The sequence below is a fragment of the Dryobates pubescens genome, chromosome 27 (assembly GCF_014839835.1).
Source record: "Dryobates pubescens isolate bDryPub1 chromosome 27, bDryPub1.pri, whole genome shotgun sequence".
NCBI lineage: Eukaryota > Metazoa > Chordata > Aves > Piciformes > Picidae > Dryobates > Dryobates pubescens.
In genome coordinates, this window is record NC_071638.1 from 7,755,555 (window position 1) to 7,782,167 (window position 26,613).

Sequence of the window (26,613 nt, forward strand, 5' to 3'; positions counted from 1 at the left end):
AGTCAGTGTTTATAGCTGTAAAAGGAAAAGAATTGAGGTGTCTGACCTTCAGTCACATAGGGCTGGCAGAAACCAAGATCCAAGCTGGCTTTTCTTGTGGCTGTGCACAGCTTTGCATTTCCATGGAGTTGCTGCCTTGTGACCCCAAGGTGGCTGGGGGACAGCGAAACTGAGAATCTATGCAAATAGATCCCCTGTGTGATTAATTTCTGTCAAGAGATGAATGCCTTTGTCAGAATGCTCTGGGGGTTGAAAGGGACTGTGGCTTATCAAATATGTCCACCACAGGATGCAAAGTTGGAAGAATGACCATCTGCACATCATCCACATGGCAGAAGGCTGCCTGCTGAGAATAAAAAGAAGACTTCCTGACAAACAAGGGAAACTATGAACAGTTACTTTTGAGATGGAGACAAGATTAATCTCTTACTGATGCATGCTGAGAGGCCTTCTTTTGCAAAATTAGAAGCCAGGTAATGATAGGACTAGGGGGAATGGGGGAAAAAAATTAGAAATAGGTAGATTCAGATTGGATGTTAGGAAGAATTCTTCCCCATGAGGGTGGTGAGACACTGGCACAGGTTGCCTAGGGAGGTGGTGGAAGCCTCATCCCTGGAGGTTTTGAAGGCCAGGCTGGATGTGGCTGTGAGCAACCTGCTATAGTGTGAGGTGTCCCTGCCCATGGCAGTGGGGTAGGAATTGGATGATCCTTGAGGTCCCTTCCAAGCCTAACAATTCCATGATTCAAGCTGGAAATGCATAAATCACAAACCTAAGAGTCCCATACAGCCTGCTGATTATTTCAGTGAGTTGCCAACTGCTTGGAGGGTTGTAGTGAATGCAGGTGGAGATGACTGACACATGCACTGTATCAAAAGCCAGAAGTGCAATCATGGAATCATTGGGTGTACTCCACAAAATTATTTGAGATGACAGACAAGGCCAATGGCATCCTGGCCTGCATCAAGAAGAGTGTGGCCAGCAGGAGCAGGGAAGTCATTGTGCCCCTGGACTCTGCATTGGTTAGGCCACACCTTGAGTCCTGTGTCCAGTTCTGGGCCCCTCAATTTAAGAAGGACAATGAGACTCTTGAACGTGCCCAGAGAAAGGCAATGATGCTGGGGAGAGGCCTTGAGCGCAGCGCTACGAGGAGAGGCTGAGGGAGCTGGGGTTGTTTAGCCTGGAGAAGAGGAGGCTCAGGGGAGACCTCATTGCTCTCTACAACTACCTGAAAGGTGGTTGTAGCCGGGGGGGGTTTGGTCTCTTCTCCCAGGCAACCAGCACCAGAGCAAGAGGACACAGTCTCAAGCTGCACCAGGGAAAGTTTAGGCTGGATGTGAGGAGAAAGTTCTTCACTGAGAGAGTCGTTTGCCATTGGAATGTGCTGCCCAGGGAGGTGGTGGAGTCACTGTCCCTGGAGGTGTTCAAGAGGGATTTGGACATGGCACTTAGAGCCATGGTTTAGTTGTCATGAGGTGTTGGGTATTAGGTAATAGGTTGGACTTGATGATCTTTGAGGTCTTTTCCAATCTGTTTGATTCTGTGACCACCCAAATCTTGTCTTCTGTTTGGAAATGCCTGCCCCAAACAACAACCTGTTTGTGTCCATCTAGCCGTACATACTGTAAACATAATCTCATCAGGTTTTCTGCCACATTATGGATCTGTATACTACAAACGTATCTGCTTCTCCATCTAAGGTATTTGTCTTGGTCTGTAGGGTTCTTTCAGGTTTTAAAACAGGAAAGCTAAATGGAAGAAATGTCAAAACACTGCTCAGAGGTACAATCAGTGAAGAGGACACAGTCTCAAGCTGCACCAGGGGAAGAGGTGCGGAGAAAGTTCTTCACAGAGAGAGTTGGTAGCCATTGGAATGTGCTGCCCAGGGAGGTGGTGGAGTCACCATCCCTGGAGGTGTTCAAGAGGGGGTTGGATGTGGCACTTGGTGCCATGGTTTAGTACTCATGAGGTGTTGGGTGACAGATTGGACTTGATGATCTTTGAGGTCTTTTCCAACCTTATTGATTCTATGATTCTATAGTGCAAGATACAGCTGAGTTCTTGTCTGGTGTGCATCTTGTTTGTTGTCTTCCTGGCAAGCTCTTTCTGCAGAAGTGGGATAGGGACTAGATATTCTCTGAAGCCAACTTCTCTGTATTTCTTGTCTCCTTTCCCTTGTGTGTGAGTAACTCACCTGGGACTAAGCTTTCAAGAAAAATTTGCTTGAAAAACTTGTCTGAACTCCCCAGTGCACCTCCCAGAAAAGGTCAAGGAACAAAAGGCACTGATTTTGCTCTGGTTAGCCTATAGAACTACCTCACAAAACAGAGAAGAAAAGCTTTCCACAGTGACAACTTCCCTTCTACAGACCGAAGAATGGGATACAGCTGGGAATTAGTTGTGGGGTGTTTTTTGACCTGAGCTGTTAGTATAAAGTTTCAAGTGAAAAATTCAACCTTTTCACAAAAGCTCTGCAGATCAGGGAACTGGCAACTCTAGTTCTTCCTGCCTCCTAGGAAGGAAAAAACATCTGGCAGCATCCTTACAGTGTGCAGGCACCTGGTGCCACGGTTTAGTAGTCATGAGGTGTTGGGTGACAGGTTGGGCTTGATGATCTCTGAGGTCTCTTCCAACCTTATTGATTCTATGATTCTGTGATACAGAATTTCCCTGCTGCATGTGACAAATATGTCTCACACTGCTTTCAGTCTATTAGTAGGCCAAAATGCCTCTATAATAAACCTAGTGGTCTTAACATAAGAAGGAATAGATGGATATAACCTAGCATGTGTCTAGCAATAGGACAAGGGGGAATGGTTTTAAGCTGAGGGAGAGTAGGTTTAGACTAGATCTTAGGAAGATGTTCTGCAGTACAAGGGTGGTGAGACGCTGGAATAGGTTGCCCAGGGAGGTTGTGGATGCCTCCTCCCTGGGGGCTTTCAAGGCAAGTTGGATACAGAATACAGAATTAACCAGGTTGGAAAAGACCTTCAAGATCATCACGTCCAACCTATCACCCAACACCATCTAATCAACTAAACCATGGCACCAAGGGCCTCATCCAGTCCCTTTTTTAAACACTTCCAGAGATGATGACTCCACCACCTCCCTGGGCAGCCCATTCCAATGGCCAATAACTCTTTCTGTGAAGAGTTTCTTCCTAACATCCAGCCTAAACCTCCCCTGGTGCAGCTTAAGATTGTGCCCTCTTGTTCTGTTGCTGGTTGCCTGGGAGAAGAGGCAACTTGAGCATCTGAATCTAGCTAAGAGGCATCCCTGCCCCTGCCTATGACAGGGAAGTTGGAGTAGATGATCTCTAAGGCCCCTGAGATGGTCCCTGAAAGGTCCCCAATGATCTGAGAAACCTGTTTCAACTCCTGTGAGTTCTCTGCAATCCTGCAAACTCTTGTTGTGTGTGTTGGATTCCAAACAGTAAATTGAGTGAAGGTTTTGTCTATCCGGGTATCTTCATCACTGCAGAAGCAGCAAGTGATACTGGGGAAGGTTGTGAGTCCCTGGTGATCAGACATTTACATGGAAGCACCACTGGCAGCTCTTGCAGAAGAGGCAGCCCAGCCAAGGGTACAGTAACTATCAATCAGTCGCTGGACAAAGCAGAACAGAGGGCTGCTTGTCCAAAGGAGGAGGTATTTATCTTGTCAAGGGCTTAAGGCTGGTTGTTTCAGACAGGGGACAAGACAGAAAAGGAACAAGGTGTGGAAAAACGCCCACCCAACCATCCAAGTAAAAGGTGGAGAATTCTGACCAGTCCTTTAAAATGGCACCAGTGCTCCTAAGGGGTGAGGAAGGTAGACAGCTGAAGCAGGGACAGGCACATGGGCATTTTGCTTTGCTGTCTCATCTGTCGTGAGTTCTTTTCCAGGTTCACAGTTCAGATTCAATAGGAGAAGGTCTCCTGTTCCACATGGCCCTCTGGATTGAGTTTGCTGATTAATCAATACAAATTACAGCACTGGCAGCAGCTGCTAGCTGTTTGCAAGGCTTCAGCTGTATAGTGCACATACCCCCATTGCTCCTGGGAGCCTTATGTGCAGGTCTACCAGGCCCAGTGATCAGGCCCATTCAGCAGGGGCTCATGGATGGCAGGACCTGCTTGATGGACCTGATCTTCTTCCATGACAAAGTGAGCTGCTTAGTAAATGAGAGAAAGGCTGTGGAACGTGTCCAGAGAAGGGCAACAAGGATGAGCAGGGGGCTGGAGCACCTCTCCTATGAGGACAGACTGAAGGAGTTGGGGCTGTTCAGTCTGGAGAAGAGAAGGCTCCCAGGTGACCTAATTGTGGCCTTCCAGTATCTGAAGGGGGCCTACAAGAAGGCTGGGGAGGGACTTCTCAGGATCTCAGGGAGTGCTAGGACTAGGGGGAATGGAATGAAGCTGGAGGTGGGGAGATTCAGGCTGGAGGTGAGGAGGAAGTTCTTCAGCATGAGAGTGGTAAAGCCCTGGAATGGGTTGTCCAGGGAGGTGGCTGAGGCCCCATCCCTGGAGGTGTTTAAGCCCAGGCTGGATGAGGCTGTGGCCAGCCTGATGTAGTGTGGGGTGTCCCTGCCCATGGCAGGGGGGTTGGAACTAGATGATCCTTGTGGTCCCTTCCCACCCTGTCTGATACTATGATACTAATGCATGTAGCCTATACTCCTGACTGTCACTATATGAAACACCAGCTGTAAGGACACATAAATTGTACAGTTGGTTTGGTTTTGCATATCAAATGTGTGCAGCATATTATTCACAGATTCCGTTAATTAATCCCGATTAAACCGTAATGAAAATGACATTAACGCTAATCGATCGGAGTGAGAGGAGATTTCAGGCCTCCCTGACATTCTCATCCGTGGCACAAGCCCATGATGGAAAAAAACCAACCAACCAGCTTCCCCAAAGGTAAAACAGAAGGTCAGCTGAAAAGTCTGATTCTCTGCCATGAACAGCAGTGTTCTGAATGACACAGAGCAGCGTGCGAGCAAGCAATGGTTCTCAGGAGGCTGAGACCACACCTGGAGTACTGCCTCCAGGTCTGGAGATCCTATCACAGGAGGTGCTGGAAGGTGTCCCAAGAAGGGCCACGAGGATGAGCAGAGGGCTGGAGCTGCTCTGAGGACAGACTGAATCCAGTTCTGGAGCCTCTCTTACAGGAAGGATCTGGAGGTGCTGGAAGGTGTCCAGAGAAGGGCCACGAGGATGAGCAGAGGGCTGGAGCTGCTCTGCTATGGAGACAGACTGAGAGAGTTGGGGTTGTTCAGTCTGGAAAAGAGAAGGCTCTGAGGAGACCTTCTTGTGGCCTTCCAGTACCACCAGATCCCTCTTGTAATAGGGGCAGTACTGCAGGTGGGATCTCACCAGAGCTGAGTAGAGGGGGAGAATCACCTCCCTTGACCTGCTGGCCACACTTCTCTTGATGCAGCCCAGGCTCTGGTTGGCTTTCCAGGCTGCAAGTGCTCACTGAGAGCTCCTGTTGAGCTTCTTGTCCACCAGCACCCCCAAGTCTCTCTCCTCAGGGCTGCTTTCCAGCCAGTCACTGCCTGTTTGTGGCTGGCAGCTCGCGTTCCTGAGCCATGAGCTGCTCTGGGTGAGAGTGAAGCCTGGTGCTACCAGCTGACTTTGCTGGACTCAGAGCTTCTGCAGTGGACAGTCACCTCACGTGACATCAGGTTGCTCACAGCCATATCCAGCCTGCCCTTATAACCTCCAGGGATGAGGCTTCCACCACCTCCCTGGGCAACCTGTGCCAGTGTCTCATGGGGAAGAACTTCTTCCTAACATCCAATCTGAATCTACCCACTTCTAATTTTGCTCCATTCCCCTCTGTCCTATCACTCCCTGACACATAGAAAATATTCATATGGATTTAGAATACATAGAATAAACCAGGTTGGAAGAGACCTTCAAGATCATTGTGTCCAACCTATCAACCAATCCAACCCACCTAATCAACTAAACCATGGCACCAAGCACCCCATCAAGCCTCCTCCTGAACACCTTCAATGATGGCAACTCCACCACCTCCACACCCTAAAAAGTCCCTCCCCAACTTTCTAGTAGCCCCCTTCAGACACTGGAAGGCCATAAGAAGGTCTCCTTGGAGCCTGCATGTTTAGATTATGTTGGTATAAATGTGTCTCAACTATTGCTTTAAAAATAGTTGGAGATAAACTTGAATTTGTTTGCCATGACTTTTTCAATGAGCACTCTGAGAGCCCTATAAACTACCTCAGTGACATGATTCATCAATAAGTAGACCCAAAAAAACCCCAGAGGATTGGGCTGCTTATAATGCTCAGAAAAGCACTCACATCCAGCACAGAGACATTTCTGTGGATAGCAATGGGGATGGTCCAATTAACCCCTCTCTGAACAAATATCTTCAAGGATGGGGGCCTCAGCTACCTCTCTGGACAGCCTGTTCCAGTGCTCCACAACCTTCATAGTAAAGAATTTCCTTCCAATGCCCAACCTAAATCTACTCTTCTCTAATTTAAAACCATTGCCCCTCACCCTATTCCACTGGCAATGGTCTCTTTCCAGCCTTTTTGGACGTCCTCTTCAGGTACTGGCAGGATGCTATTAGGTCTCCCTGGAGACTTGTTACAGAAGCCAGTTTTTAACTGTCCCTTCTTTTCTATTTTGTTGGCATATTACAGGGTAAAAAGTTGGAGTCCTCTGCACCTTTCTCCAGCCATAGCAAATGATCTTTACAGGCAACAAGTCTGCTGATGACACCAAACTGGGAGGCTTGGCTGATACAGTTGAAGGCTGTGCGGCCATCCATTGAGACCTGGACAGACTGAGAGCTGGGCACAGAGGAACCAAATGAGGTTCAACAAGGATAAGTGCAGAGTCCTGTATCTGGGGAGAGATAATAAACTGCAGCAGTACAGGCTGGGAGGTGATCTGCTGGAGACCAGCCCTGTGGAGAGGGACCTGGGAGTGATGGTGGATTAAAAGTTCTGGATGGGACAGCAATGTGCCCTGGTGGCCAGGAAGGCAAATGGGATCCTGGGGTGTATTAAGAAGAGTGTGTCCAGCAGATCAAGAGAGGCTCTCCTCCCCCTCTAATCTGCCCTGGTGAGAGCTCATCTTGAGTACTGCATTCAGTTTTGGGCTCCCCAGTTCAGGAGGGACAGGGATCTGCTGGAGAGAGTCCAGCAGAGGGCTACAAGGATGTTTAGGGGACTGGAGCACTGCCTGGTGAGGAGGGGCTGAGGGACCTGGGGCTGTTTAGTGTGGAAAAGCAAAGACTTAGAGGGGATTTCATAAATGGCTGAGGGATGGGGATCAGGAGGGAGGGGACAGGCTCTTCTCACTTGCTCCCTGGGATAGGACAAGGAGAAATGGATGTAAGCTGCAGCCTAGGAGGTTCCACCTCAGCACAAGGGGGAACTTCTTTACTGTAAGGGTGACAGAGCACTGGAACAGGCTGCCCAGAGAGGTTGTGGAGTCTCCTTCTCTGGAGACTTTCAAAGCCCCTCTGGATGTGTTCCTGTGTGGCCTGAGCTTTACTGTACGGTCCTGCTCTGGCAGGGGGTTTGGACTTGATGATCTCTTTGGGTCCCTTCCAACCCCTGACACCCTGTGATCCTGTGAACAAGGCTTTGATGTATTGTTATATTCTGAGGCACAGAAACACCAATGCTGCAAATCTGTTTTCTGATTCCACTAGGCTTGGCACCGGCTCCTGGATATTCACATCTTCATTTCTTCCACTCAGATGTGGCATTTGATTCGAGAGTTTGTGAAATCTAACAATTTGACAGTCCTGCAGACTGAAATCTTCCATTTCTTCACCTGTTAATGACAAAGTTCAGCTTTCTTTTTCCAAAGTGCCTGGATGAGGCACTTGGTGCCATGGCTTAGTTGATCAGATGGTGTTGGGTGATGGATTGGACTCGATGAGCTCAAAGGGCTTTTCCAACCTGGTCAGTTCTATTCTACATTGAGGGAGACACAAGGCCATCCAAATTTGGTTTTGTATATTTATCCTATTCATCCTTATTCCTTACCCTTGTAAACCCTCTCTGTTGTTGATATATATATATATTTAAAATAATTACTTCTCCTACTTCCAAACTGACTACAAGTTATTTTCTTTTGGTAGATTAATCCCCAGTTAAGGCTTAAATCACCACATTAGCTAAGTTCTTTTTAGCAGATGAGAAGGAGTTTGTCACTGATATCTTTCCCCCCCACCCCCTGCCTTCTCCTCCTCTGTTTCATACTTCTGAGAAGGACAGAAAAGAGAATAGATTGATTCTAAAGTAATGGAAGGAGAGGCCCAGAGACAAAGAATGTCCCAGCTGGGTGGATTATGGGAGAAATCCAAAACCTCCAGGTTTTCATTTTCCCACAAGATACCCAGTTCTGGCACTTTAATATATAGCCATGGATCTGCCAGAGAGGGAGCTGCTGAATGAAGAGCCTCACTGTTTCAGGGAGGAAGAAGAGACCAATATGATGCATCCAACAGAAGCTGTGCTGATGCTCCCATCTGTGCTGTTGCCTCTTGTTTGAGATGGAAAGGAGCTTGTCTTAGACTTCTGCATGCTGTGTGTAGCACACTTGGTCTTTGGTGTGTAACCCACAGAGGGAACAGGGCCTCACTGTTCTTACATAGGCATGGAAAGGAGCTTGTCTAGGACTTCTGCATGCTGTGTGTAGCACACTTGGTCCTTGGTGTGTAACCCACAGAGGGAACAGAGCCTCACTGTTCTTACATAGGCATGGAAAGGAGCTTGTCTAGGACTTCTGCATGCTGTGTGCAGCACACTTGGTCCTTGGTGTGTAATCCACAGAGGGAACAGAGCCTGACTGTTCTTCTTACATAGGCACACCTTTCTGAATAAGAGTATTGCTTTCTCTTGTGTTTTCCATTATATTGAGCAACTTGAAAAGCCACTATAAACTTCTTTGCTGGTAGGGAAAGCAGAAAAGTGTTAGTACTGCTACTGTGGGCTTTGAAAAAGGGGAGAGAAGGCAACTTGGGCAACTCATAAAATCATAGAATTGTTTAAATTGGAGAAGATGTTTAACTAGTCTAAACATTGTCTGACTCTACCAAGTCTGGTGCTAAACCATGTTCCTCAACATCACATCTCTGTGTCCCTTAAACAACTCCAGGGATGGCAATTCAACCACCTCCCTGGGGAGCCTATTGCAGTGTTTGAGAAGCCTTTCAGTGAAAATGTTTCTTCCAATAGGCAATCTAAATCTCCCTTCATGCAACCTGAGGCCATTTAATCTCATCCTGTCACTTTTTACTAGGGAGAAGAGACCAACACTCACCTCACTGCAGCCTCCTTTCAGGTAGGTGTAGAGGGCAATAAGGTCTCCCTTCAACATGCTTTTCTGCAGAATAAACAACCCTAGTTCCCTCAGCTGCTCCTTGTAGGACCTGCTCTCCAGACCCTTTATCAGCTCCATTCATGGAACCATAGAAACAGAGAATCACAGAATCAATGCTCCAGGCCAGAAGGGACCTCCAAAGGTCATCCAGTCTGACCTCCCCACAGTCAGCAGGGACATCCCCAACTAGATCAGGCTGCACAGGGCCTTGAATATCTCCAGGGATAGAGCCTCAACCACCTCCCTGGGAAACCTGTGCCAGTGTTCCTTCACCTTCATAAGAAAGAACTTGTTCCTAACATCCAATCTAAATCTGCCCTTCTCTACTTTGAAGCCATTGCCCCTCATCCTGTCCCTGCAAGCCTTTGCAAACAGTCTCTCTGCAGCCTTCCTGTAGCCCCTTCCAGGTACTGGCAGGCTGCTCTTAGGTCTCCCTGGAGCCTCCTCTTCTCCAGGCTGAACACCCCCAGCTCCCTCAGCCTGTCCTAGTAGTAGAGGTGCTCCAACCCCCTGATCATTTTCATGGCCCTCCTCTAGACCTGCTCCATCAGATCCATGTCCTTCCTATATTACAGTATCACAGTATCACAGTATAACTAAGGTTGGAAGAGACCCCAAGGATCACCAAGTCCAACCTGTCCCAACAGACCTCATGACTAGACCATGGCACCAAGTGCCACATCCAATCTCCTCTTGAACACCTCCAGGGACGGTGACTCCACCACCTCCCTGGGCAGCACATTCCAATGATGAATGAAGAACTTTTTCCTCACTTCAAGTCTAAACCTCCCCTGGCACATCTTGAGACTGTGTCCCCTTGTTCTGGTGCTGGTTGCCTGGGAGAAGAGACCAACCCCTTCCTGTCTACAACCACCTTTCAGGTAGTTGTAGAGGGCAATGAGGTCACCTCTGATCCTTCTCTTCTCCAGGCTAAACAATCCCAGCTCCCTCAGCCTCTCCTCATACGGCTTGTGTTCAAGGCCTCTCCCCAGCCTCATTGCCCTTCTCTGGACACGTTCAAGTGTTTCAATGTTGAGAGCTCCAGAGCTGTACACAGTACTGCAGGTGAGGTCTCACCAGAGCAAAGTGGCAGAAATTACTTCTATGGACCTGCTTCAGCACCTCAGTATCCATCTCTGGTCCTGCCTCAGCACCTCAATGTTTTCCTTGTAGTGAGGTCTCCAAGACTGAACAGAGGACTCCAGGTGTAGCCTCACCAGTGCAGTGTCCAGGGGAACAATCATTTTCCTGGTCTTGCTGCTTACGCTGTTCCTGATCCAGGCCAGGTCACTGTTGGCCTTCTTGGCCACTTGGGCAGACTGCTGCCTCATGTTCAGCTGTCTGTCAATCAACAGCCCAAATCTTTCTCAGCTGGGCAGCAGGTTTTATCAATCCTTTCCTCCAGAGTGGTAGATATTTCTGAAGTGACCCTGTTATCTCTTCTTCTCTCTCCAACCAGACCACGTTTTCCTACTTGAAATAAAAATGTACCTCGCGATTCTCATCTCTGCAGTTCTGATGCTGGAACACCTCCAGCTGACTAGGTAAAGGGATGATCACATCAGAAGAAGTTTTCAGCAGAACATGCAAAAAGATGCTGTTTCATTATGCAGAGGTAACATACTTCTCATTCCAGGAAGCCCTGCAGTCTTCTGACCAAAAAAAAAACAAACCAAAAAGGCAGTGAGAGATCTTGGACTAAAATCTCTGCCTGTGACTACTCTTGAAGAGGGTTCTCCCCCGTGGTCATTTTAAGTGGCTATGAAAAGTTCTGCACTTTGCACAGGGAGTGGTATCACAGCTTGCCTTTCATTTTCCTGCATATTTGTAATCATGGCTTGTGAAGGGCTAGGAATGAGGGTGTGTAATGCTCCAGCTCTATCCTTCTGCCACCAGCACTGGAGACTGCTGCATTTTAAATCACTTCAGCAGACTGCTTTCGCAGTGACTCAGCCCTGACAGGGGTGTCCACCCTGAGGGTGAGAAAATGATTCAGTATTCATTAGTCTACCTTAATGCAGTCTCCCCTCAGGGGGAAGAAGAGCCAATCCTGTGCCTTATCTCTGACTGTTTCTGTGTTTTATCCACTGAGGACTGACCTACAACCAAGAACTTTACTTAAAACATTTTGACAGGCAGCGAGCTGCTAGTCAGGAGATAAAGATGAGCTAAACTCACACATCAGACTTTGCCTTTCTTTCATTCTGAGAACTCTCAAAAAAAACCCCAATTGAACAAAATAAGTTCATAGAATCAATAAGGTTGGAAAAGACCTCAGAGATCATCAAGTCCAACCTGTTACCTAACACCTCCTGACTAACTAAACCATGGCTCCAAGTGCCACGTCCAATCCCTTTGTGAACGCCTCCAGGGACAGTGACTCTACCACCTCCCTGGGCAGCACATTCCAATGGCCAATTACTCTTTCTGGGAAGAACTTTCTCCTCACCTCCAGCCTAAACTTCCTCCTGGCACAGCTTGAGACTGTGCCTTCTTGTTCTGCAAATGTTGCCTGGGAGAAGAGACCAAGCCCCGCCTGGCTACAACCTCCTTTCAGGTAGTGGTAGAGAGCAATAAGGTCTTCCCTGAGCCTCCTCTTCTCCAGGCGAAGCAGGCACTCAGGATGTTTTATTTTTTTGCCAATCGGTGTCATTTTTGGGGGAAAAAAAAATATTGCTGTTCAAACTCAGTTTTCTGACTTACTCCTGACTCAAAGAGAAAAAATGCAGTGGCCTATGATTAGTCTAAGCACAGAATCACAGCATCACAGAAACATTGACGCAGCCTGAGACTGTGCCCTCTTGTTCTGGTACTGGTTGCCTGGGAGAAGAGACCAACCTCCGCCTCACTACAACCTCCCTTCAGGTAGTTGTAGAGAGCAATAAGGTCACCCCTGAGTCTCCTCCTCTCCAGACTAAGCAACCCCAGCTCCCTCAATCTCTCCTCATAGGGCTTGTGCTCCAAGCCCCTCACCAATCTTGTTGCCCTTTTCTGGACACGCTCCAGCAAGTCAACATCCTTCCTAAACTGAGGGGCCCAGAACTGGACACAGGACTCAAGGTGTGGCCTAACCAGTGCAGTGTACAGGGGCAGAATGACCTCCCTGCTCCTGCTGGCCACACTGTTCCTGATGCAGGCCAGGATGCCATTGGCCCTCCTGGCTGCCTAGGCACGCTGCGTCAGGGGAGGTTTAGGCTGGAGGTTAGGAGGAAGTTTTACACAGAGAGAGTGATTGCCCACTGGAATGGGCTGCCTGAGGAGGTGGTGGGGTCGCCATCGCTGGGGGTGTTCAGGGCGAGGCTTGACAGGATGCTTGGTTCCATGGTGATGCTTGGTTCCATCTGATGATGTGTTTGGGTGCAAAGATTATGGTATGAAATACAGGGGTGGCATGTTGTAGTTTGAGCTGGGTGCCCCCCTGGTGGGTTCACTTCCTGTGTCCAGGAGTCCAGCCCAGAGGGATGGACACAGGAAATTGTGTATTTCCTACCATAATTCTTTGCACCACTATAAGATCCAGTGCGGAGTCTGGCACTTCCTCTTTCCTTCCCTCTCCGAGACTTGGTAACTGGGGGAGAGATCTCCCGGCCATGGGCCTGATTGGGCCTAAGGCCACAGGGGGATGGGCAGTCTCAGGCCTGGCCAGCTGAGACTAGCCCAGCAGAGGGAGGGGGAAGAAGGAGCCCTGGGGGTTTTGGATGCACCCTCAGGTGGGGATGGGATCTTTCTTTGTCCCTGTGCTTTGGGTTCTCTGTAACATTCACCGCTTTCTATTTAAACTTTCATCACTTTTGCAATCCGTTTGCCTGAGTCGTTATTTCTGCCTGTGGTGGGGAGGGGACCTGCCCCAACCCATTACATTTGGGTAGTTGGATGATAAGTTGGACATGATGATCTCGAAGGTCTCTTCCAACCTGGTTTATTCTATTCTATTCTATTCAGGTTGGAAAAGACCCTCGGGATCACCAAGTCCAACCATTAACTGTACTCTGCAAGGTTCACCTCTAAATCATATCCCCAAGCACCAAAACCAAACCACCTTGAAACACATCCAGGCTTGGGGACTCCACCACCTCTCACATTACCTCTCACAAATATTTTCTACTACTAGTTCCATCTGAAAGTTGCTCTCACAACACTGCAGAAATGTTTGGAATCTGCTGGTATTGCAAGGTCAATCTCCACTGAGAAGCAGCAAGTGTAATTTTCCTGCTTGACTTTTCCTTCACCCCACCTGGAGCACTGTGTCCACTTCTGGAGCCCCTATTACAGGAAGGATCTGAATGTGCTGGAATGTGTCCAGAGAAGGGCCATGAGGATGAGCAGAAGGCTGGAGCTGCTGTGCTGTGAGGGCAGACAGTGGGAGCTGGGGCTGTTCAGTCTGGAGAAGAGAAGGCTCCCAGGAGACCTAATTGTGGCCTTCCAGTGTCTGAAGGGAGCTACAAGAAAGCTGGGGAAGGACTTTTGAGGGTGTCAGGGAGTGATAGGACTGGGGGGAATGGAGCAAAACTAGAAGTGGGTAGATTTAGATTGGATGTTAGGAAGAAGTCCTTCCCCATGAGGGTGGGGAGAGACTGGCACAGGTTGCCCAGGGAGGTGGTGGAAGCCTCATCCCTAGAAGTCTTGAAAGCCAGGCTGGATGTGGCTGTGAGCAACCTGCTGTAGTGTGAGGTGTTCCTGCCCATGGCAGGAGAGTTGGAACTGGATGATCCCTGAGATCCTCTCCAACCCCAACAGATCTACGATTGTATGATTCTAAAACAATTCTGCACTTTAGGTTGAATGTTAGGAAGAAGTTCTTCCCAGCAAGAGAGATTGGCCATTGCAGTGTGCTGCCCAGGGTGGTGGTGGAGTCACCATCACTGGAGGGGTTTAAAATAAGACTGGATGAGGCACTTAGTGCCATGATTTAGTTGATTAGATGGTGTTGGGTGATAGGTTGGACTTGATGATATCAGAGGTCTTTTCCAACCTGGTTAATTCTGTGTTTCTCAGTGTAATTCTCTGATTCTCTGTGTTAGATTGTAGATCAGAAAGGACCAATTCAGAGTATATTCAGTATTACTGTATTTTCCTGAGTTTCTGGGAAGCTTATCTGAGACATCTGAAGGCTTTGTGAGACTTGGACAGACTGGAGAGCTGGGCAAAGAGGTTCAACAAAGATAAATGCAGAGTCCTTCACCTGGAAAGGAGATGTTCCAGAGGGGATTGGACATGGCACTTGGTGCCATGGTTTAGTCATGAGGTCTGTGGTGACAGGTTGGACTTGCTGATTTTTGAGGTCTCTTCCAACCTTGGTGATTCTGTGATACTGTGTGATTCTGTAATAAACTGCAGCAGTACAGGCTGGGAGGTGATCTGCTGGACAGCAGCCCTGTGGAGGAGGACCTGGGAGTCCTGGTGGACAAGCTCTGCATGGGACAGCAATGTGCCCTGGTGGCCAAGAAGGCAAATGGGATCCTGGGGTGCATTCAGAGGTGTGTGTCCAGCAGATCCAGGGAGGTTCTACTCCCCCTCTACTCTGCCCTGGTGAAACCTCACCTGGAATATTGTGTCCAGTTCTGAGCTCTCCAGCTCAGGAGAGACAGGGATCTGCTGGAGAGAGTCCAAGGGAGGGCTACAAGGATGCTGAAGGGACTGGAGCACTGCCTGGTGAGGAGAGGCTGAGAGCCTGGGGCTGTTTACTCTGGAGAGGAGAAGGTTCAGAGAGGATTTAATGAATGTTTATCAATATCTGAGGGCTGGGGGTCAAGAGGGAGGGGACAGCCTCTGCTCAGTTGCACCCTGGGATAGGACAAGGGGCAATGGATATAAACTACAACACAGGTCGTTCCACCTTAACATGAGGAGGAACTTCTTGACTGTGAGGGTCACAGAGCACTGGCACAGGCTGCCCGGAGAGGTTGTGGAGTCTCCTTCTCTAGAGTCTTGCCAGCCCTGCCTGGATGCAATCCTGTGTGATCTGCACCAGATTCTGTTGTCCTGCACTGGACGAGGATTTGGACTCCAAGATCTCGAGAGGACCCTTCCAGCCCCTAACATCCTGTGATAAGTGGCTATCAATGACTTTCTTAGTTGCTTGTGACTTCCTCACAGCTCTTCATAAACAAACCCTGTTGTTCAGGACTGGGCAGGTACTTGATAAGCTTTTCCATTTCCTCTTTGCAAGAGTTTAATTTCCTTTTCTCATTTAATTGCTTGTGGTTCCAAACTTCCAAAGCCTATCTGCTCAAACATGGGCTGCAGAAGCAGAAGACAAACACTTCAAATTCTGAATTACCCTGATGGAATATAAATGTACATTTTCCAAGACTAAACCAAAAAGGTGTCTTTGCCTATAGCTATTCTGTTTAGTATGTAAATGTTAACAGTTCACCAGCTGCCCACAGCAGTTATTTGCTCTTCACAAGACAGAGGAATTTCAGCCAAGTTAGACTTGTAGAATCATAGAATTGTTAGGGTTGGAAGGGACCTCAAGGATCAGCCAGTTCCAATCCCCCCCTGCCATGGCCAGGGACACCTCACACTACAGCAGGCTGCTCACAGCCACATCCAGCCTGGCCTGAAAAACCCCCAGGGATGAGGCTTCCACCACCTCCCTGGGCAACCTGTGCCAGTGTCTCACCACCCTCATGGGGAAGAACTTCTTCCTAACATCCTAACCATTTCTCATTTTGCTCCATTCCCCCCAGTCCTATCACTCCCTGGTACCCTAAAAATTCCCTCCCCAGCTTTCTTGTAGCCCCCATCAGGTACTGAAAGGCCACAATTAGGTCACTTGGGAGTCTTCTCTTCTCCAGAATGAACAGCCCCAACTCTCTCAGCATGTACTCATAGCAGAGCAGCTCCAGCCCTCTGATCATCCCCCTGGCCCTTCTCTGGACACCTTCCAGCACCTCCAGATCCTTCCTGTAATAGGGGCTCCAGAACTGGATTCAGTACTCACAGAATCACAAAATCAGCCAGGTGGGAAAAGACCTCAGATATCATCAAGTCCAACCTATTCTCTAACACCTAACACCTCCTGACAACTAAACCATGGCTCCAAGGGCCACATCCAATCCTTTTTTGAACACCTTCAGGGACAGTGACTTCACCACCTCCCTGGGCAGCACATTCCAATGGCCAATTACTCTTAAAGAGGACGAGGCCCAGCACTGATCCCTGGGGCACACCACTAGTGCCTGGCTGCCAGCTGGATGTGGCACCATTCACCACCACTCTCTGGGCTCGGCCCTCCAGCCAGTTCCTATCTGGAGGGATAGGATGTGTTCACAGATATTCTATTTTATTAAATCCCCTTTTTTTTCCTTGATATGTAACTCCTACAGACTGAAGTGTCTGCCTGGCTTTGAGGGCTGATTTCCATCTCTGGGAGTTTAGATCTGGTACAGCTGAGATTGTAGCCAGCAGTGATTCAGAAGCCAAGCAGCGATAAAAACAGTTGAAATGACTCTGAAGTTTGATCACAAGCCACTGAACTTTGTCAGCCTTACAGACTTCTTTCTGCAGAATATTTGTTGACATTCATTTTACATTTTCCTGCAGCACATATACACCCAGAAGATTCAGGCTGGCTGCTTCCTCGCAGCTCCACAGGAGAGCAAAAGATCCACCACTGTGTCATTTTAATTAATCATCTATCTCAAATACTTATAGATAAATATAGAGTCAGAGAATTGTTAGGGCTGGAAGGGACCTCAAGAAGCATCTAGTTCCAACCCCGCTGCCATGGGCAGGGACACCTCACACTACAGCAGGTTGCTCACAGCCACATCCAGCCTGGGCTTAAAACCTCCAGGCATGAGGCTTCCACCACCTCCCTGGGCAACTTGTGCCAGTGTCTCACCACCCTCTTGGGGAAGATTTCATCCTAACATCCAATCTGAGTCTACCCACTTCTAGTTTTGCTCCATCCCCCCCAGTCCTATCACTCCCTGACACCCTAAAAAATCCCTCCCCAACTTTCTTGTAGCCCCCTTCAGATTCTGGAAGGCCACAATTAGGTCTCCTTGGAGCCTCTTCTTCTCTAGACTGAACAGCCCCAACTCCCTCAGTCTGTCCTCATTGGAGAGGTGCTCTAGCCCTCTGCTCATCCTCCTATGCCAGCCTGCCAAAATATCTGCCAAAAAATAATTACAGAGTCCAATGCTGTGGTAGTTTCAGGCTGTGCCTGGAAAATTTTCCACTGGTCTTGAAAGAAAGTAGTAGAATGTAAACAAATCACCACTGGATGTAAAAAGGAAACCAAGCATAGAATCATTGAATTGTTAGGGTTGGAAGAGACCTCAAGGAGCATCCAGTTCAAACCCCCCTGCCATGGGCAGGAACACCTCACACCACAGCAGGTTGCTCACAGCCACATCCAGCCTGGCCTTCAAAACCTCCAGGGATGAGGCTTCCACCACCTCCCTGGGCAACCTGTGCCAGGCTCTCACCACCCTCATGGGGAAGATTTCTTCCTAAGATCCAATCTGAATCTCCCCATTTCTAGCTGATTTCCATGATAAGTTCTAAACAATCCCATTGGGCAGATTGCTAACAAAGTGGTTTTGTGTAGATTAGCTTTCTCTCATTTGGCTTCCTCCCTCCAGCAGATACTGACTTGTGCTTCTGCTGGCTGTTTGCTGACCTTGAATGCATTCTTCTTGTGTCTAAGTATAACAAATAACTCTCTGCTCTTTCCCTTGTGCCTTGTGTACAGGGGGGTAAGGAGGGGGAGTAGGGAAGGAAAATCTACTATTAGCCCCCTGGTTTTGTCCAGGGGGGTTGGGAGGGGGAGGAGGGAAGGAAAAGCTACTATTAGCCCCCTGGTTTTGTCCAGGGGGGTTGGGAGGGGGAGGAGGGAAGGAAAAGCTACTATTGGCCCCCTGGTTTTGTCCAGGGGGGGTTGGGATGGGGAGTAGGGAAGGAAAAGCTACTATTAGCCCCCTGGTTTTGTCCAGAGGGGGTGGGCTGGGGAGTAGGGAAGGAAAAGCTACTATTGGCCCCCTGGTTTTGTCCAGGGGGGTTGGGATGGGGAGTAGGGAAGGAAAAGCTACTATTAGCCCCCTGGTTTTGTCCAGGGGGGTTCTTGCAGTGTTTATAAATACCTGTGGATGTGTGTAAGCAGTGTATACTTTGTCTATATTCATTGCACTTGGTTGTAGATTGTAGTTTTACATGTAAATACATCTTCATTTGCTTCCAGCTGGGTTGGTCAGGCAATTTTATGTTGGGGGGGTAGGGGAATTTTCAACCCACCACAAATGCCTTCCTTACTTTTGATGTGTACTTCCTTCCATAGTCATCTTTCTGCCTTTTCTTCCCTGTTCAAGATTTACATGCTCCTCTTTTGCTATTATGACTGACTGTAAATAAGGTGGATCACTATGTTGCTTTCAGAATGTATCACCTGTCTCTCTGACTTATCACTCCCATTTTTCTTTTGCTTCCTATAGAGATGTCTGAATTTACTGTTGCTGGTCCTGCAGATGAAGGAAAACATTTTGGAGGTGGTAACTAATGCTGGAGCCACAGCCACCACGGTATAAAGTGCAGGGAACATGGAATTGAGCAGCCGTTGGTTTCACTGCGCTCAACCTGCATCTGTTTTGTGCTCATTTTGAGTTTAAGCTTCACTATCATCCAGAAAGGCTGAACCACATGATCCTTGGGGTGCCTTCCAACCTGGCATTGCTGTGATTCTGTGTGATTCTGAAAGGGGCCCGCAAGAAAGCTGGGGAGGGACTTTTGAGGGTGTCAGGGAGTGATAGGACTGGGGGGGATGGAACAAAACTAGAAATGAGTAGGAATCAGATTGGATGTCAGGAAGAAGTTCTTCACCATGAGGGTGCTGAGAGACTAGAACAGGTTGCCCAGGGAGGTGGTGGAAGCCTCATCCCTGGAGGTTTTGAAGGCCAGGCTGGATGTGGCTGTGAGCAACCTGCTGTAGTGTGAGGTGTCCCTGCCCATGGCAGGGGGACTGGAACTGGATGATCGTTGAGGTCCCTTCCAACCCTGACTCTTCTATGATTCTATGATGTGGTAATCATCTAACCTTCACAGTTACTGCTGCTGGTCCCACTTTCTTCCCAGGCTGTCCTTTGGTCTGTTGCTCTCAGGTTGGACCAAGTCTGCTGGGAGATGTGAGGGACATTTAGGTCTCCTTAACTGGCAGAGAGACCTGCCCCATGGCACCTGCAGGACCCAGCTGAGGCAGGCAGGTATCCAGTTCCTGCCCCTGTATTAACTGCAAGAGCTCTTACCACTGACATGGAAACCATCTTCAAGGCAGACTTCCTCCACTATGAGCAGCCACCCAATCAAGACAGACTTACAGAATACAGAATTAACCAGGTTGGAAAAGACCTCAGAGATCATCAAGTGCACCCTATCACCCAACACCATATGATCAACCAAAGCATGGCACCAAGTGCCTCATCCAGGCTCTTCCTAAACACCTCCAGTGATGGTGCCTCCACCACCTCCCTGGGCAGCACATTCCAATGGCAAATCTCTCTTGCTGGGAAGAATTTCTCCTAAACCTCCCCTGGCACAGCTTGAGACTGTGTCCTCTTGTTCTGGTGCTGCTTGCCTGGGAGAAGAGACCAGCCCCCACCTGGCTACAACCTCCCTTCAGGTATTGTAGACAGCAATAAGGTCTCCCCTGAGCCTCCTCTTCTGCAGGCTAAACACCCCCAGCTCCCTCAGCATCTCCACACAGGGCTGTGCTCCAGACCCCTCACCAACCCCAACCCCTTCCCACTGTCGCATACACAACCAGCTGTACAAACCTCTCATGGAGACCCAGTGTGCTTCTTGCATCTGGCTGAACATCTGTGGCAGCAGAGAGGCAAAAGTGGCTGTTTTGCAGCCTGGTGCTTCTGTTTCCTAGGGAGTGCACCTAGCCCAGGGTGCATCTCCCTGCTGCAGAGCCTGCTGCTGCACTCAGGGAGCCTAGAGACGGGTGGGAGGCGGTGGCTGCAGAGCCGAGTGTGCTGCTGTAATGTATGGGAGTGTGCAGGCTGCAGGGCCTGCCTGTGACCTTAAGCAGAAGGGCTTTTATGGAAGAACATAAACAGTAGCTGTTTCCTTGTCCCCTGCAAAACTAGCCCCCAGCAGCGGTGCCGGAGAGCTGGCTCATCAACGTTTCTCATGAGCACTTTTCTCTCTCCTCATTATTCCCTGAGAGTGATTGTGCAAATGTCTACAGTTTTGAATAGATGGGTCTTACTGAGATTGGAGTTGAGAAACAGAGGTTCCTCCCTCCCTGTTACAGTCCTGCTGCACAGACAATGAGCCAGTCCTCCTTCCAGAGAGGAAATACCCCATGCTGCCCTTAAATTTTCTTTACAAAGGTAATAGCTACTCTTATACAACAGGGAGCTTTTGTTTTCCTTTCTCCCCACTCCCACATCCTTTCTTTCCCCCCCACCAAGTTTACCTTTCCCATCATCCTGCTTCTGTCATTTGCTTCACAGAATCACAGAACACCTCCAGGGATGGTGACTCCACCACCTCCCTGGGCAGCACATTCCAATGGCCAATCTCTCTTTCTATGAAGAACTTCTTCCTAACCTCCAGCCTAAACTTGTCCTGGCACAGCTTGAGACTGTGTCCTCTTGTTCTGGTGCTGGGTGCCTGGGAGAAGAGACCAACCCCCTCCTGGCTACAGCCTCCCTTCAGGTAGTTGTAGACAGCAATAAGGTCTCCCCTGAGCCTCCTCTTCTCCAGGCTAAGCAACCCCAGGTGCCTCAGCCTCTCCTCACAGGGCTGTGCTCCAGACCCCTCCCCAGCTTTCTTGCCCTCCTCTTGACAGGTTCATTCATATGTTTGCAAAACTTTCCACTCATTGCCTATGAAAATATTTATGCACTTCACTCCCCAGTAGAAAGCATTCTTTAATTGGATCCAACAGGTATTACTTACACTGCCCACTGAACAAGCCAAACATAGAATCATTCATTGCCTCAATTTTGGAGCAGCTAGGAAAGCAAAGACAAACTCCTGATGCCAGGGAGATGCTTAGAAGTTTAAAAGCAGGGCTTGAGACATCAGATTTTGTTCCAAAACCTGATATTCATATGTAGGTGAAATGGGTATGCTAGGCTGGAACCTCACATCATATTGCTGTCCTCATTACATACTTGGGTTGCCCAAGAGCCCTGGAGTTTCCATTCTAGGTTAATCAGGGTGTAAAAACCAGATGTTCCCTGCTTCAAAGGATAGATGCAGACAGGATACTGCAAAGAAACAAGAGAATATTGTTTAGCAGGAGACATGACAGTGTCAGCATAACAGCAACAGATGGATGTCACATCAGAACAAGAACTTGGAGAAGGGCAGCAAGGAGAAATGGCTATGCAGAACATCTCCAAAGTGGAAGGGGGAATACATGGGCCAAGCTAGAGGTCTCAAAGGGTTTTATCTGCAGAAAGTGTGCCAGATGAACAGCAAAAGCAGAGTCCAGAAAAGAGTCAGAGCAAAGACACTGTGCAAAGTTCATGATGCTTAGTAGAATCAAAGAATTGTCAGGCTTGGAAGGGACCTCAAGGATCATCCAGTGCCAACCCCCCTGCCATGGACAGGGACACCTCACACTACAGCAGGTTGCTCACAGCCACATCCAGCCTGGCCTTCAAAACCTCCAGGGATGAGGCTTCCACCACCTCCCTGGGCAACCTGTGCCAGTCTCTCACCACCCTCGTGGGGAAGAACTTCTTCCTAACATCCAACCTGAATCTAACCACTTCTATTTTTGCTCCATTCCCCCCAGTCCTATCACTCCCTGACACCCTCAAAAGTCCCTCCCCAGCTTTCTTGAGGTGCAATATAATTAGAGGTACAATATAATTTTAGAATGAAGTCCAGCAGTACTTGCTTTACTCAAAGTACCTTTTCCAGTCATCAGCCATACTGGGGTACTCAGTTAAAGAATCAAATAATGACAGAATGGTTGAGGTTTAAAGAGACCTCTGGTCAAGCAAGGCCACTAAGAGGCCTTTGCCCTATAATATGTAGAGATGACTTTTGAATATCTCCAAGGATGAAGACTGCACAACCTCTCTGAGCAGCCTCTACCAGTGCTCAGTCACCTTCACAGCTCAAAGTGCTTCCTGATTTTCAGAGGGAATCTCCTGTCTTCCAGTTTTTGCACATTTCTTCTTGGTCTTTCACTGGGCACCACTGCAGAGCCTTGCTCCACCTTCTGCACACTCTCATTTCAGGTGTTTACATACATTGACAAAATTCCCCCCAGCCTTCTCTTCTCCAGTTTGAACCTTTACTAATATGAGATGCTCCAATCCCAGCCTATTAATCATAGAATCATAGCATGGTAGGGGTTGGAAGGGACCTCTGCAGATCATTGGCAGGGTCTCATTGACAGGGCTCATTGACAGGGCTTTAAACTAGATTTGAAGGGGAAAGGGGCTGAAACCAGACCCCCAGACAGGAGTCTGGGGTGAAACCAGCAGCCCAGCTGAAGTGCAGGTACACTAATGCACACAGTATGGGTAACAAACAAGAGAAGCTGGAAGCCTTGGTACAACAGGAAAGTTATGATGTAGTTGCCATCACAGAAACATGGTGGGACAACTCACATGACTGGAGCACTGTAATTGATGGCTACAGGCTATTCAGGAGAGGCAGGCAAGGGAGAAGGGGTGGAGGGGTGGCCCTGTACATCAGGGAGGCACTAGACACCATGGAACTAGAGATTAAGGATGATCAGGTTGAGTGCCTGTGGGTGAGAATTAGAGGGAAGGCCAACAAGGCTGACATCCTGGTTGGAGTCTGTTATAGACCACCCAACCAGGATGAAGAGGTTGATGAATTATTCTGTAGGCAGCTAGAGGCTGTCTCAAGATTGCCAGACCTTGTTCTCATGGGTGACTTCAACCTGCCTGACATCTGCTGGGCACTTAACACAGCTGAGAGGAGGCAGTCTAAGAGGTTCTTAGAGTGCATGAAGGATAGCTTCTTATCCCAGCTGCTGTCTGAGCCTACAAAGCTTTGCTTGACCTTCTTTTTACCAATAGAGATGGCCTGGTGGGAGATGTGGTGGCTGGAGACTGGGATCCAGTGACCATGAGATAATTGAGTTTTCAATATGCACTCAAGCTGGGAAGGGCAGCAAGGAAACCTCCACTCTGGACTTCTGGAGGGTGGGCTTCAGGTTACTCAAGGAACTAACTCAGAAGGTTCCTTGGGAATCAGCCCTTAAAAACAAAGGCGTCCAGGAGGGCTGTCAGCCTGACCTCAGTGCCAGGCAAGGTTATGGAACAGGTCATCTGGAGTGCAATCACACAGCACTTAGAGGATGGCCAAGGGATCAGGTCCAGTCAGTATGGATTTAGGAAGGGCAGGTCCTGCCTCACCAACCTGATCTCCTTCTATGCCCAGGTGACTGCCTGGTGGATGTGGGGCAGGCTGTGGATGTGGTCTGCCTGGACCTCAGCAAGGCCTTTGACACTGTCCCCCAAGGCAAACTCCTGGCCAAGCTGTCAGCCCCTGGCTTGGGCAGCAGCACTCTGAGCTGGGTTAGGAACTGGCTGGAGGCTGAGCCCAGAGAGTGGTGGTGAATGGTGCCACAGCCAGCTGGCAGCCTGGCACTAGTGGTGTGTCCCAGGGATCAGTGCTGGGCCCCATGCTGTTCAATATCTTTATTGATGATCTGGATGAGGGGGTTGAGTCCATCATCAGTAAATTTGCAGATGACACCAAGCTGGGGGCAGGAGTTGATCTGTTAGAGGGTAGGAGAGCTCTGCAGAGGGACCTTGACAGGCTGGACAGATGGGCAGAGAGTGGACTCGATCTTGAAGATCTTTTCCAACCTGGTTAATTCCATTCCATTCCACTCTCCTCTCCTCTCCTCTCCTCTCCTCTCCTCTCCTCTCCTCTCCTCTCCTCTCCTCTCCTCTCCTCGAGTCTCCTCTCCTCTCCTCGAGTCTCCTCTCCTCGAGTCTCCTCTCCTCGAGTCTCCTCTCCTCGAGTCTCCTCTCCTCTCCTCGAGTCTCCTCTCCTCGAGTCTCCTCTCCTCTCCTCTCCTCTCCTCGAGTCTTCTCTCCTCTCCTCTCCTCTCCTCTCCTCTCCTCTCCTCTCCTCTCCTCTCCTCTCCTCTCCTCTCCTCGAGTCTCCTCTCCTCTCCTCTCCTCTCCTCTCCTCTCCTCTCCTCTCCTCTCCTCTCCTCTCCTCTCCTCTCCTCTCCTCTCCTCTCCTCTCCTCGAGTCGAGTCTCCTCTCCTCTCCTCTCCTCTCCTCTCCTCTCCTCTCCTCTCCTCTCCTCTCCTCTCCTCTCCTCTCCTCTCCTCGAGTCTCCTCGAGTCTCCTCTCCTCTCCTCGAGTCTCCTCTCCTCTCCTCTCCTCTCCTCTCCTCTCCTCTCCTCTCCTCTCCTCTCCTCTCCTCTCCTCTCCTCTCCTCTCCTCTCCTCTCCTCTCCTCTCCTCTCCTCTCCTCTCCTCTCCTCTCCTCTCCTCTCCTCTCCTCGAGTCTCCTCTCCTCGAGTCTCCTCTCCTCGAGTCTCCTCTCCTCTCCTCTCCTCGAGTCTCCTCTCCTCGAGTCTCCTCTCCTCGAGTCTCCTCTCCTCTCCTCTATTCTACCATCATGTCCAACCCCTATGCCAAAGCAGGTTCACCTATGGCAGGCCACACAAGAACACATCCAGGCTGGTTTTGAAAGTCTCCAGAGAAGGAGCCTCCACAACCTTCTCTGGGCATCCTGTTCCAGTGCTCCCTCACAGGGAAGAAGTTTTGAGGTGGAACTTTTCCTCATAAGTTGGTGTGGAACTTCCTGTGCTCCAGTTTGTACCTATTGTCCCTTGTCCTGTCATAGGGGCACCACTGAAAAGAGACTGCCCCCTAATCATATTGGCAGTGATGCACTGCACTCTTCACAAGATGTCCATGTTTCACTTGTACTGCAGAGCCCAGCACTGGACACAGCACTCCAGGTACAGCTTCCCCAGTGCTGAGGGAAAGGATCATCTTCCCTGATCCACTGGCAACACTCCTCCTAACACAACCTGGGACACCACCAACCGCCTTTGCAGCAAGGACATGTCGCTGGCTCCTATTCAGTGTTCATCAGTATGGAAAAACCCAGCAACACTGGAGAATTTTCCTCTTCAACTTGATTTTATTTTAGAAGCAGGTTTGTTTTGTTAAGGGAGTGTGTAAAGGAAAGCTCTGAAATATGTACCTGACTGCCGTGGGTTGAAATCACCCCCCGGCTAACTGGGAGGAACCACCCCTCAAAAGTAAATTGCCAGACCAGCTCAGTTTGGGATGGAAGCAAATGAAGCTCCATTTAGGAGCAAATTAAACTCTAGAAATATGACATGCAATCAGTATGTACCAAATATACAATAGATGTACAGTATAGATACATTTGGGTGCTTGGTGCCATGGTTTAGTTGATCAGATGGTGTTGGATGATGGGCTGGACTCGATGATGTCAAAGGTCTCTTTCAACCTGGTTTGGTCCTATTCTATTCTATTCTATTCTATTCTATTCTTCTATTCTATTCTATTCTATTCTATTCTATTCTATTCTATTCTATTCTATTCTATTCTATTCTATTCTTATTGCTCTCTACAACTACCTTAAGGGAGGTTGTAGACAGGCGGAGGTTGGTCTCTCCTCCCCAGGTAGCCAGCACCAGAACAAGAGGACACAGTCTCAGGCTGTGCCAGGGGAGGTTTAGACTCAAGGTGAGAATGAAATTCTTCCCAGACAGAGAGATTGGCCTTTTGCAATGGGCTGCCCAGGGAGGTGGTGGAGTCACCATCACTGGAAGTGTTTAAAAAGAGCCTGGATGAGGCTCTTAGTGCCATGGTTTAGTTGATTAGATGGTGTTGGGTGAGAGGTTGCACTTGATGATCTCGAAGGTCTCTTCCAACCTGGTCTATTCTATTCTATTCTATTCTAGTCTAGTCTAGTCTATTCACTTCATCCTTTGGTAAAACAAAGTTAGGGAGGTGGTAGAAGCCTCATCCCTGGAGGTTTTGAAGGCCAGGCTGGATGTGCCTCTGAGCAACCTAATCTAGTGTGAGGTGTCTTTTCCAACCTGGTTAATGCTGCATTCTGTAATTCTGTCTAAGTTTCATCAGGAGTTAAGGTGTAGAAAAGCTAGTGACATCAAGGAGAAAAGCAGAACCCCCCCATCTGTGGCTGCCTCTATTCTCCTCTCTTTAGCTCCACATTAATCTCCTGTGAAATGAAGGTAGACAGCATGTTAAAGGTCAAGTGGATTATTCTTCCTGGCACTGGAGGAGA